We start from the raw sequence: 14,629 nt of genomic DNA on the forward strand, positions 1-14,629 counted from the left end.
CTTAGCGCCCTCCGACTCCCCGGGGGCGGGTTACCTTCCTCACTCCATTGTCAGATCGCACTCCCACGCCTCCGTCTTCAGCCCCCTTCCGAGACTCCAGGGAGAGTCCAAAGAGGGAGAGAAAGCCCCTCACCCACACTCCCTTACAGCGGGGTGTGGGTGTGTCTGCAGACCGACGCTCCGCGCAAACACAATCAACCCTCCCGCGGAGCCGCAGACCCCAAGTCACTAGGGAACCGGCAGCAGCCGCCGGCCGCCGACCCCAGCCTTCCGCGGCCGCAGCCCTTCCTCTTTCTCCCCTCCGGGCCGGCCCCTCCCCCGTCGCGCGCACGCGCGGCTTCCCATCCATCCCCTCCCCCCTAGCCCCCCTCACCTTAATCATTAGCCACCCTCTTCCCAGAGTCCGGGAAATCACTGGCCCAGGGAGGGACACAGGAGGCGGAAGAGGGGAAGAGGATGCGTCGAGAACCGGTGATCTGCGGCTGAGATCTCGGCCTAACAGGCCCCTACACTCAAGAGCTGCGTCTGTCACCGCCGCCAAACCGTACGAGCGGCAGCGCCTGGTTCGGCCCAGTTCACCCGGCTTCGGCTCGGGGTGCCCGATTTGACCCCCGCAAGAGCTCCTTCCCCGAAGCCGCGGGCGTTTCCGTGCGGCGCAGACCCCACACCTCGCCGTCGCCGCCGCCGCCGCCGCCGTTCTCCTGCCGCCGCCGCCGCTGCCGCCGCCTAACCAATCCCTCCTCTACCGAGGGAGCGCGACACTCGGGGGCTTTACGACAGTTCGGAAAGTGAGAGCGCCGCGGCGCTCACGCCTCCATCCGTAGCTGTTTCTGCGCTTGCTCAGACTCTGGCCTCCCGGTGCCCCGCCCCCTCTGCCCCAGCCCTCCCCCTTTGTGCTCGTTTTATCGCGTCTGTAAAGCGAAGCCGAACGGTCTCGTGAGGCCCCTTAGTTTATTCTCCTTGGTTGTTGTGTTCTACGCTTAAGCAGAAACTATTCCTTAGCTATTCTTGTTTTCGTGACTTAAAAAGTACAGCTAACCGCAGAATTACGCATTGCGCTTAGGGTACAGTTAAACAAAAACCTCCCGGCTCGCTGCCTTTCACAAGAAAACGATACCCAAATCGGACTCGCTAATGACCTAAAGATCATCGCACCCTGCCCTTCAAGTGAATTTGCTTCCAGAGCCGCATCAAAAGTGGTAATAGGTACCCTGGGAAACGACTGTACAGTCACACACGACTTCTTAATTATTCTATGAAAATCGGTAGATTGCAAATGCTTCATCACGTGCATTAGGAGGACGTAGGCAAGGAGAGTGTAGGCTTTTGAATCAAACAGAGCCTTCAGATCCCGGTGATGCCAGGGAACAGCTGTCTGGTTTATTAGGTCTTTATAAATCTTTCCCCCAAAAATAAAATGTCAGTTACACCTCCATTTAAAAAGAAAATAAAAGGGTATCTTAAACCAAGAAAAAGAATTGTTTCCTTATCTACAAATTGAGGTGACATTATTTACCCCCAGAGGGTTCTTGTGAGATGAAATAAGGCAGTGTAGACAATGCTTTGAACATTATTTACCGATTAAGTGTTCAATAAACATTGATTCCCTTCTTTGGTCATCAACCTGTCTTTCCCAATATGCATTCTTTGTTCACTCATGTTCTCCATGTTGTTCCGTGAAGAAAATAGTTTAAAATAATTATAATAAAGGATCACAGATTGTGCAGGAAAACTGGAGGATCACCGGAGAAGGAATTTTCATCAATCCTCCTATTTTCTTGTTCAAAAAATAAATTCTTCCTGAAAAAAAAAATAAAATAAAATAAAATCATAGTCCTTCCTGGACTATCTTATCTACTGCCATGATTTCAATTGCTATCAGCTCATGAATTCATGTATTTCAAAGTCATGTATTTCTACAACTGTATTTCCAGACCTAATCTTTTTTCTCAAGCACTTGAAATGTGGCTAGTACAAATTGAGAGGTGCTATGGTAAATATATATCCAATTCAAAAATACAATACATTAAAAAATTGTAAAAATTTGAATGATTTTTAATATGCATTACATGTTGAAATGATATTTTGGATATATTGGGGTAAATCAGTGGTTCTCAAGCAGGGACAATTTTATGCCCCCACTTTGGGTTATTTAGCAATATCTGGAGACATTTTTTTGGTGTTCACAACTTGGGGGGAAGGATGGCTACTGACATCTACTAACAATAGGCCAGGGATGTTGCTAAACATCCTACACTACACAGGACAGCCCTCCACAACAAAGAATTCCCTAGCCAAAAATGTTAACAGTACAGTTGAGAAATGCCAGGGTTAAATAAAATATACTGTTAAAGTTAATTTACCTGTTTTTTTTTTACTTTTAAAAATATAATTGCTATAAACTTTATAGTTTTATTTGTAGTTTACATTATCTTTCTATTGAACAGTGCTGAATGATCTAGACCCATATGGCTATTTTGCTGGATGTGTCATTTCCCCTTTAATGTTCCACAAGCATCTCTAACACATCATGTTGAAAAAAAATATATATATATATATAGTATTTACACCCCATCCATTTCAGTCTTTCCTGTCTCATTCAATAGGACCAAGTTAACTAATTAGAAACCCAAAGGTCATCTTTGACTATTCTCTCTTCCTCACTCCATATCTCTAATCAATCAACAAGTCCTTCTAATTCTGTCCTTGTAATATCTCAATTTTGAAAATGGACCCACTCCTCTCAATTCTCTGTACCAGTCCAAGTCTTTAGTATCTTTAGCATCAAGCAGACATTGTGCACTGACTACATAATCACTGACTGACTTGCAGTGTTTTCCAAAACCCAGAGAACAAATGTAGAAGGGACAGGATGACATAATAGTGCTCTGAGAACACAAGTCAAACCAACTCAAACCAAAAGGAAGTGATGTTTATTTTTTTTTTAGGAAGTGATGTTTAAACTAAATTTTGCAACACAAATGAAGACAGCTAAATGAAGCAAATAGGACATTCCAGGCAGAAAGATCAATACATGCTATGGTACAGAAACAGCATGAAGCAACTTCTCTAGTAGGATCTACTGAATGTGTTATGCAAAGACACTATTAAGAGATGAGGGAAGAAACGTAGATAGAAATGGATCAAGTAAGGTTGTTTTTGCTAGGATGAAGAGTCTGAACTCTTTTATACTTAAAACTATGAGAAGCCACTAAGGGAACTCAATGAGAGGAGTAACAATCAGATTGACTATTAGCATTATATAAGCAGAGTGGCGGGGGGTGGATTGGAAAGGGGCAAAAACAGAGAGATGGAGACCAGTTGGAATGTCAGGTAAAAAGAGATAAGACTGGTAGAAATGAGAATGAGAAAGAAGGGACAGATAGAAGAAGATTAAATACCTAACTGGATAAAGTGAGTAAAGAAGGGGAATCTCAGAGGCTTCCAGATTTATGGAAGTGGTTGGATGGAAATGCCATTCAGGAAAAAGACCCAGGCTTGTAAAACCCAACTTTTTGGGTTTGGCGATTTTGGTTGGGGTAAGACGAAGGAGGGGGTTGAAAGGAAGTGATTGCTTCTTTATTGGGCGAGTCTGAGGTGCCTAGCATTTAGCCAAAGTGGAAATTTCAGTAAGCTGTTGGATATATGTGTTTGGAGCTCAGGAGAGGTCAGGGCTGATGACAGATGACAGGGAGTAAATTGTGATAGCTGAAGCAATAATTTTGATGAGGCCATCAAGAATAGAAGTGAAAAAAAAAAAAGAATATAAGTGAAAGGAGAAAAATATCTGAGGAAAGCTGATATTTAAAGAGTTGAAAAATGAAGAGAAGTTCCACGAGGTTAAGGATGGGCCAGAGCAAAGAGAGAGAGAAACCCAAAGAAATAGGTAATAGGCCAAGTGAGAAAAATAGTTTCAGTGATTAAGTGGGTGATCAAGGATATGAAATGTCCACTAGTTTGGCAATCTGGAGCTCTGTAAACAAGAGTAGTTGCAGTAACTGCTGTACATTTTAGAACAGAGGTTCTCAACAGGGTTGTGACCCCCAGGGATTATTTAACAATGTCCAGAGATAGTTTGGGTTATTACAACTGGGAAGATGTTGCCGATCTAATGTTTAGATGTCAGGGACACTGCTAACTATCCTATAATGCATCTTTTAATAAATAAAGAATTATCTGGCCCAAAATGCCAGTAACATTCCAGTTGAAAAGTCCTGGTTTAGAATGGACTAAACAATGTACTTAGATAAGGATCAGTACTTTTTCATGAAAATGGTAGTAAATGGAAAAAGGAAGACAGACATACTTAACAGGATATGAACTCAAGAAAGGGAAGACTTGAATCCTTTCAGTATGCTGGAGGGGAGAGAGCAGCAGAAAAAGAACAATGAAAGATAATGGAGGGCAGCCCGGGTGCCTCAGTGGTTTAGCGCTGGCTTCAGTCCAGAGTGCGATCCTGGAGACCCCGATCGAGTCCCACATCGGGCTCCCTGCATGGAGCCTGCTTCTCCCTCTGCCTGTGTCTGGGCCTCTCTCTCTGTGTCTCTCATGAATAAATAAATAAAATCTTTTAAAAAAAAGATAATGGAAATATAGGGACACCTAGGGAGGCAGAGGAAATGGGATTCAAAGCTCATATGGAAGAATTAACCTTGGATAGAAGAAATATTCCTTTCTTTGAAACAAATGAGGAAGAAGGGGGAAAGGACCGCACAAATGAACAAAATTTGTTGGCTTCAGGGGGTAAGTCAAGGGCTTGCTTATTGAATGACCTTGATGTCTCCGTGAAACATGAGGTAAGTCCATCTTACTAAGATATCTGTGAAGACAATAATTAGGAAAGAGAGATTTAAAAAAAAATCAGAATAGTCACTAATGTGATGGCAGGGCAGGCAGTAGATAGACAACAAATCAAAGGCAGGAAGCCCAGAGCAAAACAGGGGTGGCTGAGAGGACAGGTGCCATAAAGCTGTATTTATGGTAACAATGGAGATTGGAGGGGTGGGAGAGATCTCTCACCTGAATTACATAGTTTCTTACTTTCTATGCTTCTGCTCCCATCACCATTACCACACCACTTCTGGTGCCACATTGAACCACTATCAGAGTATGGCAGAAACTGACTGAGACACTAAGCTGCTTAAAATCCTTCAAGGATCTTTTGTCACCATCACAATGAAGCCCTAAGTCCTTAGCTTGGCAAATGAAGCTCTTCAAATTTCAGAATTCTGAGTCATTTCACACCACCTGTTCCCAACCATCCTACTGCCTGCCCCTGCTTAGACTTGACCAAACTTCTCAAACTACTTGTAGTTCTCCAGAAAAAAACAGTTTCAGTATCTACCTGCTTTGGCATCTACTCCTCCTTCTGTCTCAAAATATCCTCCCTCCTCTTCCATATCCCTCAACCCTGCTTTACATGTTAAGTAAAGTCTTTCCATTCGTCAAAGTCCTCCTCCATGAAGCATTTCCTTACCTTGCTCCCTCATCCTCACAATAGAGCTAAAAATCCACTTTTGTACCCTCTTCAATCTTTGTGTATCTATTAGAAGTGTTATGTTTAGGGGACCTGGGTGCTCAGTCAGTGAAGTGTCTTCCTTTGACTCAGATCATGATCCAGGGGTCCTGGAACTGAGTCTCCCCCTGGGATCAAGTCCTGTGTGGGGCTCTCTGATCAGTGAGGAGTCTGCTTTTCCCTCTCCCTTTGGCCCTCCCCCTTGCTCATGCTTGCTGGCTCTCTCTCTCTCTCTCTCAAAATAAATAGATAAAATAAAGAAAGAAATGTTATATTTATACACACTTGTCTTCTCCAAAAAATAAAAATAAAAAAGAATGTCCTCCCCCCTCATTTAAAAAAAAAATTTCTCAATAAATATTTACTGAGTTTATAGAAAAAGGAGATTGGGTTGGAGTTCTAGTCTCAATTTTGCCACTAAGAAATCAGAAATCTTTAATCTTAATCAAATCACTGGACACTTTCAAAAATTAATTTTATTCTCCTGTGGAAAGATCATGACCACCCAACATATAGTCCAAACCAAGTTCTGCCTGCCTGAAACTGTGCAAAATAACACATACCAAATTAGTCTGTATATATGGGCCAGCAGTGCGTAACTATCTGGTAGGCAGGAATTTGAGAAGCTTGCTCTAAACATGGAAATACTCAGCTGAAAAAAGGAAATGCTGAACTGAATTAATGGGTCACCTGCAATAAATGGGAAAAAGGAAAAATTCTACAAATTACCAAAGTCAGAGGGAAATCCACCAACCATTGCCTACTTCACAATTACAAGTGAGAGTAACTGTGAGTCAGCTTTGTGAGCTCTTTGGAAGAAAATGGAGCCAGGTTTGGATATTTAATATAATGAGATAGGGAGACCTTGGGAACTTGCTGAAAATATTTACTGAACTATTCCTTCAGATGAAAAGGTTTGAGAAGAATTAAAAGGACCTAAGAGATGCACTGGTCAGAATAGTGATTTACATTTTACTCTCCAATTAATGTATGAAGATATCACTGAAACTCAAAACTGAGGGACACCTGGGTGGCTCAGCAGTTGAGCATCTGCCTTCGGCTCAGGGCATGATCCTGGAGTTCTGGGATCCAGTCCCACATCAGGCTCCCTGAGAGGAGCCTGCGTGTGTCTCTGCCTCTGTGTGTGTGTGTGTGTGTGTGTGTGTGTGTCTCATGAATAAATAAAATCTTTAAAATTAAAAAATTAAAAAAAGAAACTTGAAACTGAAAATAAAATTTTATAGATTCTACAATACTGCTGATTTAGTGGAGGCAGTACAGGACCTCATTAAAATATTATATATAAGGTTTGATTTTAGGTTATAAAATTAGAAACAAAGACGGTGTTTAGTTTGAAGACTATAATCTTTATTATACATATAGAGGCAGAAAACATAAAAACAAAGAATCATTAGAGACAGCACTTCTTTCCTACCACTAAACTACTTTGAAGTCATTTTTTAATCTATTGAAACTATTTTGAATTATAGACTGAAAAATTAAAGATTTATTCAGTGGAAGGATAACTTCAAAAGAGTACAATTGTGATGACTATCATTTTTTAAAAGATTTCATTTATTTACTCATGAGAGACACACAGAGAGGTAAAGATATGGCAGAGGGAAAAGCAGGCTGCCTGGTGGGAGCCTGATATATGGGACTTCATCCCAGGACCTGGGGATCACGCACTGAGCAAAAGGCAGATGCTCAAACGCTGAGCCACCCAGGCTTCCTGACTATTTATCATTTTAAAGGTTTCTCTGACTGCTTTTGGAATACAATGTTCAAGATACATTTGAATTATCAAGCACTCATAATATCTATGAGGCTCAATTTCTAAAATAGTGAGGTAACAAATTATAGACTAACAAGGAGACATAGAATGCCTGGAAATTAGTAGGCAAGCATTTGAAACTTCAAGCATCCTGAAATATTTCTGGTTATCTGGACAAATTCTGGCCAGATGTTTGAGGCCATCTGGTTCTGTGAAAGTATATTTTCGAATAAAACTGTAGGAAAATGAAAGAGAATGCTCCACCTACCGTGCTCATATAACCCTACTGTCACAACTGAGGTGACTGGACTGATTGACAATTGTTCTCAGAAATGGTTTACTCTGTTAACTGCCAGAATTTTTAAACTCTTAGTCAAAGTTGGTCATAGGCTTACCACTGAAATTTTGCATTAAGTTGCTTTAACTCTTTTTGGGATGCTTTTGTAATGCTGTTTTTAAAATCCACAATTTCGGGACCCCTGGGTGGCTCAGTGGTTGAGCGTCTGCCTTTGGCTCAGGCGGTGATCCCAGAGTCCCAGGATCAAATCCCACATCGGGCTCCCTGCATGGAGCCTGCTTCTCCCTTTGCCTTTGTCTCTGCCGCTTTCTCTCTGTGTCTCTCGTGAATAAATAAATAAATAAATAAATAAATAAATAAATAAATAAATAAAATAAATAAATAAATAAATCTTTAAAAATAAAATCCATAATTTCTGAAGGACTCACTTCTGTTAGCGATAAAAAAATTCACAAGTTACTGATCATTAAAAAGTCAGGCTACATAATCTCCAATGTCAGAGCTCTAACATTTTAGTTTGCTTCAGACCTAGTAAAATTTTTGCAAATCTTGTGAATATTACAATTTCAAGTGTGATTTCATACTGGTAAATTATATGCAAATTCAGAACTAGGGGTAAGATGTTTCTATGTACTTGCTGGCTGCTTAGAGATCACATAAAAATTTCCCCAAATGTAAAATGTTTCCCTAAACCATATTAGCATTTCTTTAATTGCCTAACAAGTATATTGACTATAATTTTGAGTTATAGGATTGCAAACAGAGACTATATTTTCATTAGTTTATAGATTTCATAGTACATTTGAAATACTTATATAATGCTTACTTCAGAAATAAGCATATAGAAGAAAAAAGGGGAATTAAATGAAACTACCCATGTAATGAAAGGAGATTTTAAAAATATTTAATAACTTGAATCTGAATGACTTTAGTACTGAGTGCTTCCGGTAAGATTTTAATTATTTTTACATTTTGATAGAGCATAAGTCATTATTGCACTAATGATTCAGAGCACTGGAAAGATTATTTAGAGATTTTACTTTAATATCTTATTTTGGGGGATCCCTGGGTGACTCAGCAGTTTAGCGCCTGCCTTTGGCCCAGGGCGTGATCCTGGAGTCCCTGGATCGAGTCCTGAGTCAGGCTCCAGGCATGGAGCCTTGCCTCTCTCGCCTCCTGTGTGTCTCTGCCTGTCTCTCTCTTTATGTCTATCATTCATAAATAAATAAATAAACGAATAAATAAATAAATAAATAAATAAATAAATCTTTAAAAAATATCTTATTTTGAAATTTGCTCAAATAAATTCTGGAAGTATAAATTGGTCAAACTTGATAATGACCAAACTCTGAAACCTTATTTATTTCGATTATAAGGATAAATAAAATCCTTCTACTCTGAAGCCTTCAAACACTAATTCAGGATTGAATTAAACTAGGAAATAGTGCCACCTGCTGAATAAGAATTACTTAAGCATCTCAACATTAAGTTCATTTTTCAGATCACCTAAAGTTCTAACGTTTTTTTTCTCAAAGATGTACATTTAAGATGATCTTCAAACAAAATTTTCCTTAAGGTTTTTTCAATTAGGGGCACCTGGATGGCTGTGTGTCTGACTTGATTTCAGCTCTTGTCATAATCTCAGGGTCGTGAGATAGAGCCCTGTGTCAGGCTCCATGCTGGGATGGAGCCTGCTTAAGATTCTCTTTCCCTCCTCCACCTCAAGAAAAAAAAATTATTCAACTAAATGAGCTCTGGCCATATGTGTTTATCATCTCCAACACCATCCGGAGAAATGATAAAGGAATAAAAAAGTATACACCCAAACCAACAAGAAAATGGGAGCAGGTTGCCAGCAAATGAGTTACTCCATCAAACATCTGGAAGATAGAAATCAGAGAACTAGTAACTGTTGTAGCAGAGTGGAAAAATCTACACTGTAAAACACTACCAGAGAGGCTACACCAATTAGGGAGCTGATATGCCTTGCAGAATACACCAGAGATTAGAGGCACCTGGCCAGCTTAGTCAGCACAGCATCAGACTCTTGATCTAGGTGCTGAGAATTGCGTGTATAGATTACTTAAAAATAAAATATTTTTTAAAAGAGAGAGAGAGGGGCAGCCCAGGTGGCTCAGTGGTTTAGCACTGCCTTCAGCCCAGGGCCTGATCCTGGAGACCCAGGATCGAGTCCCACATCAGGCTCCCCGCATGGAGCCTGCTTCTCCCTCTGCTTGTGCCTCTGCCTCTCTCTTTCTCTCTCTCTCTCTGTGTCTCTCATGAATAAATAAATAAAATCTTTAAAAAAACATTTTATCTATTTATTCATGAGAGACACAGAAAGAGAGGCAGAGATCTAGACAGAGGGAAGAAGCAGGCTTCCCATGGGGAGCCCTATGCAGGACTCGACCCTGGGACTCCGGAATCACACCCTGAGCCAAAGGCAGATGCTCAACTACTGAGCCACCCAGGTACCCCAAGAGAGATTAATTCTAAGTCTACACGTGGCATGGTCAAAACTCTCCATACCTCTCTTCACCATGTAAAGAATATACAGCATTGAGGACCTGAAATTAAAAAACAAGGACAGAGATTTCTGAAAAGAAACAGATTGAACTGGTTGAGGAGAACCAGAGCAGCTAGTATGACAAACTACACTGAATACTTCACATTCAAATACTTATAGGCCCCACCTGCCCACACCTGCTTGGAAGTAGGCATTGTTCTTTTACACAGACTTCACATTAGTTTTGATATACTACATCATCTAAAAATATTTGACAACCAAGATATGCCAGATAGTTGAGGAAAACCTGTAACACAAAAGAGACCAAGATGAACATTTTAAAAAATGACTATAGAGAGTAGACATGGGGATCTCTGGGTGGCTCAGCAGGTTAGTGCCTGCCTTTGGCCTAGGGCATGATCCTGGGGTCCCAAATTTGAGTCCCACGTCAGGCTCCCGGTATGGAGCCTGCTTCTCCTTCTGCCTGTGTCTCTGTCTCTCTCCCTCTCTCTCTCTCTCATGAGTGAATAAATAAAATCTTAAAAAAAACCCCTAATATTGCTTATTCATTCATCTCTTGATACTCAGATCATTTTCACCTTTTAGCTACTGTAGATAACACTATTATGAACAGTGTTCATTTACATATACATAGATGTTCGAGTCCGTATTTTCAATCCTTTGATGTATATGCTTAAGATGGAATTGCTGGGTCATAAAATAATTATATGATTAGCTTTCTGGTTTTTCTTCTTTTTCTTTCTTCTTCTTCTTCTTTTTTTTTTTTTTTAATGTAGGCACCATGCCCAGCATGAAGTCCAATGCAGGGCTTGAACTCATGACCCTGAGATCAAGACATCAGTTGAGATCAAAAGCCAGACATCTAACCGATTGAGATGACCAGGTGCCCCAATTGTTTATTTTTTGTTGTTTTTGGTTTTATTAAGTAGGCTCCACACCCAGTGTGGAGCCCAATGTGGGGCTTCAACTCACAACCTTGAGATCAAGACCTGAGCTGAGATCAAGAATTAGACACTTAAAAAAAAATTAAAAAAAAAATCAGACACTTAACACAGTGAACCACCCAGGTGCCTTTATGATTAACTTTTTCTTAAAAAAATATTTGTTCGTATGTATGTATGTATTTATTCATGAGAGACACAGAGAAAGAGAGGCAGAGATACAGTCAGAGGGAGAAGCAGGCCCCGCTCAGGGAGCCTGATATGGGACTTGATCCCTGGAACCGGGATCATGCTCAACCACTGAGCCACCCAGGCGTCCGATGATTAGCTTTTTAAAACACCATCAAACTGTTTTCTACAGTGGCTGCACAATTTTACATTTCTTTCAGCAATATCATTTCTCCATATCCTTGCCAATACTTGTTAATGTGTCTTTTTTATTATGATCATCCTAGTGGGTAGAAAGTAGCATCTCAGAATGGTTACACACTGTTTTATTCTCTTAGTAGTTACATTAGAAAGTAATCCTTACTTAACAAAACCTAATATTGTTACCTTTATTATCCTCCTGGGGAAGAATCCATAAATAGTTTAACAATATTTACCACATACAACCCCCAGACACATGCACACATATCACTTATGATATTTTTGTTCTGTAGTATAACTGTATCACTGAAATGCCACCTTATTATTTTTTTTGCAGTCATGTGATTTAGATTTGTCAGTATAATTAACACTTTCTTTGCTCTCTATTGCTTTCTGCATCTATCTTGCAAGATTCCCTTCTGCATGACAAATAATAGAATATACTTTAATGCTTATCTTCTACTAACAATGTCTTCCACTTTCCTTGAAAATGTATTAATTTTGCCTTCATTGTCAAAGTATTTCTAGGATGATATTTTCCTACAGTACCATGAATATATCATTTCACTCTCTTTTGAAGATCTCATCATTGATTAGTGATGAGTTTAACTGCAGCTTCTTCAAAGCTAATCTGTCTAGCTTTTCTAGCTATTTCAACATTTTTCTCTTTGTCCTGATTTACTAAAATTTCATTGTTATGTGTTTAGGTGAGGATTTATATTTTTATATATTCTGCTTGGGCTTTTAAGCCTTCTTGAATTAGGAGATTATCCACAATCATGTCTTCAGAATATTGCCTTGGATACATTTCTTCTCTTTTTCTTCTGGGATTCCAACTAAACATGTTAGATCCTCTCACCGCAGGCAGGTGATGTCTTTGTTTCTTTATGTTGTATTATTTATTTTCTAATTGCTTCTAGCTTCATTCTAAATATTTTCTTCTAAAATGTATTCTAGGGCAGCCCAGGTGGCTTGGCAGTTTAGTGCCGCCTTTGGCCCAGGGCCTGATCCTGAAGACCCGGGATCAAGTCACACATCGAGTCCCACATGGGCTCCCTGCATGGAGCCTGCTTGTCCCTCTGCCTGTCTCTGCCTCTCTCTCTCTCTCTCTCTTTGTCTCTCATGAATAAATAAATAAAATCCTTAAAAAATAAATAAATAAAATAAAATTTATTCTAGTTACCTCTCTTCAATTGTGACTAATATACTAAACCATTTAAAACAATTTGATATTACAAATTTTCACTTCTAGAATTTCTATTTCTCCGCACACACACACACACACACACACACATCTGCTCTGTCACTTTTTTTTTTTTAAAGAGGGGGGCAGATAGAGAGGGAGAAAGAGAATCTCAAGCAGGCTCCATGCCTAGCACAGAGCCCAAAGGGGGGCTCAATCTCATAAACCTGAGATCATGATCTGAGCTTATCAAGAGTTGGACAACTGACTGGGCCATCCAGGCATCCTTAAGCTTGATTTTTGTCAATAATCATGGTTGTTGGGACACCTGGATGGCTCAGCAGTTGAATGTCTGCCTTTGGCTTGGGGCATGATCCTGGAGTTCCAGGATCAAGTCCCATATTGGTCTCCCTGTGTGGAGCCTGCTTCTCCCTCTGCCTATGTCTCTGCCTCTATCTCTCTGTGTCTCTCATGAATAAATAAATAAAATCTTTTAAAAATAATCATAGTTGTTTTACACAAAGTCTGTGCCTGATAATTACAATTTCTGGAGCCCCTGTGAATTGTTTTCTTCTGTTTGGTTTTCCTGCTCATCTTAACCAATGGCACCTTGTCTCTTTGTGTTCTTCTTCTCCTTCTCCTTCTTCTTCTTTTTTGGTGCTTCTACAACTTTAATTGTATTTGGGACATTATGCTTGAAATTTTACTTACTGGCATCATGTGAGACCTGTTATGTCGACGTACAATGTTATTATGTCTATATATAACTTAAACTCTGGAAAACAAAATAAACTTATGGGAAACTAAATAAATTTTTAAATTTCCAAATTTGAAATAAATTTAAAATAACCAAATAAATTTAAAAGATAGTAGAAAAATAAGAGCAGAAATCAATGAAATGAAAAAAAAAAGAAATCAATGAAATGGGGGGAAAAAACAGAAAAAACTGGACAACTTAGAAGAAATGGATAAATTCCTAGAAATATACAATCTATCAACACTGAGTCATTTAAAAAAACATGAACAGACCAATTACTAAAAGTAAACAGAATCAATAAAGCAAAAACCTCACACAACCAGCTGGCTTGATGGATCAATTCTACCAAATATTCAAAGAATGAGTAGTATCAACTCTTCTCAAACTTTTCCAAAAGTAGAAGAGAAGAGAACTCTTCTAAATTCATTTTATGAGGCTAGCATTGTCCTGATACCAAAACCAGGCAAGGATGCCACAAGAAAACAAAATTACAGGCCAATAACCTTGGTGAACATAGATCAAAAACCCTCATTTAAATTTTAGCAAATCAAATTCAGCAGTACATTAAAAGAATTGTACGCCATGACAAGCAGGATTTATTCCAGGAATGCAAGGATGGTTCAACATCTGCAAATATGTCAATGTGCTATATATCACATTAACAAAAACAAGGAAAAATTATAGGATCATCTCAATAGATACAGAAAAGGCATTTGATAATGCCTTCAACACCCATTGATGACAAAAGAACTCTAAACAAAGTGGGTATAGGGGAACTGTGCCTCAATATAATAAAGGCCATATAAGGGATCCCTGGGTGGTGCAGCGGTTTGGCGCCTGCCTTTGGCCCAGGGCGTGATCCTGGAGACCCGGGATCGAATCCCACATCGGGCTCCCGGTGCATGGGGCCTGCTTCTCCCTCTGCCTGTGTCTCTCCCTTTCTCTCTCTCTCTGTGTGACTATCATAAATAAATAAAAATTAAAATAAATAAATAAATAAATAAAGGCCATATAAAATAAGCCCACAGCTATCATCATACTCAATGAAAAAGCTCTAAAATAAGGAACAACACAAGAATGCTTATTCTATCACTTTTACTCAACACAGTAGAAGTTCTAGTCACAGTAGTTAGACAAGAAAAATAAGTAAGAGGAAAAAAAAAAAGGAAAATAAGTAAGAGACATCTAAGTTGGTAAGAAAGAAATAAAACTCTCACTATTTGCAGATGACATGATATTGTATATAGAAAATCCTAAAGACTCTA

General features: G+C 39.6%; 1 protein-coding gene across 8 annotated transcripts in view; it reads right to left on the reverse strand.

Moving 5' to 3' along the window:
- Positions 1 to 14,629, reverse strand: part of RNF111 (ring finger protein 111) — a 127,890-nt gene that overhangs the window by 93,522 nt on the left and 19,739 nt on the right. For 6 of the 8 annotated variants that reach the window (XM_055319968.1, XM_055319964.1, XM_055319967.1 and 3 more), the window contains exon 1: positions 374 to 716. The exons of 1 other annotated variant lie outside the window; for it this stretch is intronic. The gene's annotated coding sequence lies outside the window, so the exon portion shown is untranslated. Of the gene's footprint in view, positions 1 to 34; positions 177 to 373; positions 717 to 14,629 lie in introns of those variants that run through there. One more of the 8 variants, XM_055319961.1, reaches the window with a different exon arrangement.

The sequence above is a fragment of the Nyctereutes procyonoides genome, unplaced genomic scaffold (assembly GCF_905146905.1).
Source record: "Nyctereutes procyonoides isolate TBG_1078 unplaced genomic scaffold, NYPRO_anot_genome, whole genome shotgun sequence".
Classification (NCBI taxonomy): domain Eukaryota; kingdom Metazoa; phylum Chordata; class Mammalia; order Carnivora; family Canidae; genus Nyctereutes; species Nyctereutes procyonoides.